Here is a 2,574-nt window from a genome sequence, read left to right on the forward strand (position 1 = left end):
AAGATCATCCCAGTGCCCGTGTTCCCTGAGTCCTTGCACCCCAGAACGTTTCCATGGGGTACGCGCAGCTCTCCCTTGAACGTAGCACCGCACCCCTCTAGTCTGACCTGGCTTCCCCTCCGCCATGGGCTGACTGGCAGCCAGTGGTGTGGCAACCCAGTGTGCCAGGTCGTAATGCCACCCAGTTTGGGTGCCGTCCCACGGGGGCCCCGTGCAAACTGCCCCTTTTGCCCCCCTCTCGGGGCGGCCCTGCCCTGGCATTGCTGAGGGCGGTGTGCAAAGTTCGGACAGCTGTGGGTGCCGCTGCCCCTCCCCAGGGCCGTGCTGATGGGGTGAGACAGGGAGCAGAGATTCCCCAGTCTTGGTGGCTCCAACCGGCCAACCGCCACCTTCCCCTTCTCCTGGATTATTCCCTGGGGGGAATCTGCTGAGCCAGGGGCCAGAGCAGTGTGCACAGAGAGGGGCCCGGGCCAGCAAATTTGGATCAGGGTCTAAGGTTCTTGTTTGTTCCATTAGAGAGCGGGACCCAGCTTTCCGCTTCCCAGGTGTCTGGAGCTTGGGCTGAGGTTTGGGCTCCTCAGAAAAATCCTTTGTGTCTTTTAGTCTCTTAAACCACCTACCAATGCAGATGTCCAGACCCGGGAGAGCCCCTAGCTCTGGTGGGAAGATCCCGGCCGCCTGCATGCACTAAACTGTCAGCTCCCTTCTCCCCAAGGGGGGTTCTCTAATAAGCTCTGTGCAGTGCAGCGAGGACACCCATCTGCACGCATGCTGCATCCCCCCGGGGCGGCTCCTTTGCATCCAGCACCAGCCCTGGCTGGGTGGCTCACGGGAGAGCAAACCTGCAGCTCAAACCCCCTCAGCGGCATCCAGCTCTTCCCCCCACCCTTGTCTCACTTGCTGCTTTCTGGGGTGGGTTGGCAGTTGACACCCTCCCACTTCCTTGTCTCTCAGCACAGAGACCCAAAGCCCTTGCCCATGGGCCTAGTCCTGAGCCCCATCTTGCACCCCACTGCATGGCGCTGGCGTGCGCCCGGCACTGTCCCAGCCGCAGCAATTTTCTTTGTTTGGCTGACTGAAAACATTTAAAATAAATAAAAAACAAAACAAATAACAGGGTAGGGGGGAACCTCCCCCTCTCCCAGCTTCCTGCTGTTTCATGGGGCTCCTCCCACTGCTATTCCTTGAGCTCCCTCTGCAAACACCCCCCAAATCCCAGGCCCACCCAGCAAGTACCAAGGGCTTGGTGTGGCAAGGGGGAAAATGTGGGGCCAGCACTCAGGTGCCCCTTGGAAACCCGGGGGAATCCCTCTCAGAACAAGGGAGGATCCCCCGGCCCTGGTGGAGAAGGATGCGGGACAGAATGTCTCCAGAACCAGTGAGTTTGGGGAGGCAGTGACAGGAACAGTGGATGGAGCCAGGTTCCTGCTCAATGGGCAGGGAAGTAAAATGTGGAGGTGGGAACCGGGAGGTGCCCAGGCTCAGCCACAATAGATAGGGAGGTGTCCTGATTCCTTGTGGGGGTGGGGGTATCATCTCTCCATCCGGACCCTGCAGAGAGCGCAAACAAACTCGTTTTCCCATGGGGCACGAGCAGGGCCAGTCGCCCCTGGCCCAGGGGAGGTGGGCACCCCTGGCTGCAGGTCCAGGAGCATGGACCAGGCTGGCTCAGCCTTCAAGGGGCGAACGAATCCCACCACCACCCGCATATTAAAGCTCAATGCAGAGATTGTCCGGGCTCCCTTCTGTGCAGCAGCCCTGGGCAGAGAGGGCCTGGCGGAGGGCAGGGCCTTCCACAAACTCCAGCTCGGCAATTCCTCTCTCTCTTGTTTTCCCACATCCAGATGTGCAGCTTCAAGAGCAATCAGATTTTCCAGCTGCCGGATCCAGGACCCCATGGCTGGGCCAATGTTCCTGTCTCTCACACACATGTTCCAGCCAGATGCAAGCAGCCTCTGTGATGAACCCCAGGACAGACACCCCCGCGGCGTCCCAGCCAGAAAGCATTTGCTGCAGACATCAGCAGGGCCAAGAGTCGGAGAGATGTAGGTGTGGGATGGGGGGCAGCCCATCTGTGTGGGCCTCAGGTGGCAGAGCAGCTGCTCGGGATGCCAGCAGAGACTCACAAAACACACCGTGTTTAAACCCATGCGGAACTCGTTTGTGGGCCAGCTGGTGTGCGCGTGTGTTTGGATTCCCCTCCCACCCTCTCCCGCTTGTGTGGACAGGAAAAAAGCAATTAAACGTGCCCTAACCATGTACCGGAACCATCAGAACCCCGATCCCCCTCCCCAGCATGTTTATAACGTGGTCTGTGCCTGTCCACCTAGCCGGGGAAAATTCAAGTTAGAACATAGCTGAACCCCACCTGGGTTTAAACCTGGTGATTTCTTGCAGTGTAGATGGGACCTGAGGACCCGGCTATCTCGGCACTCGTATGGCCCTCGTCACAGAGTTACCTGCATGCCTCACTGGTGGATTTTTATCCTGAGTCCGGGAAGGACCGTCCCCCCGGGGAGCTGAGGCACTTGGCAGAACATGTGACTTGCCCAAGGTCAGACAGGAGGTCTCTGA

The sequence above is a fragment of the Chelonia mydas genome, chromosome 20, assembly GCF_015237465.2.
Source record: "Chelonia mydas isolate rCheMyd1 chromosome 20, rCheMyd1.pri.v2, whole genome shotgun sequence".
Taxonomy (NCBI): domain Eukaryota; kingdom Metazoa; phylum Chordata; order Testudines; family Cheloniidae; genus Chelonia; species Chelonia mydas.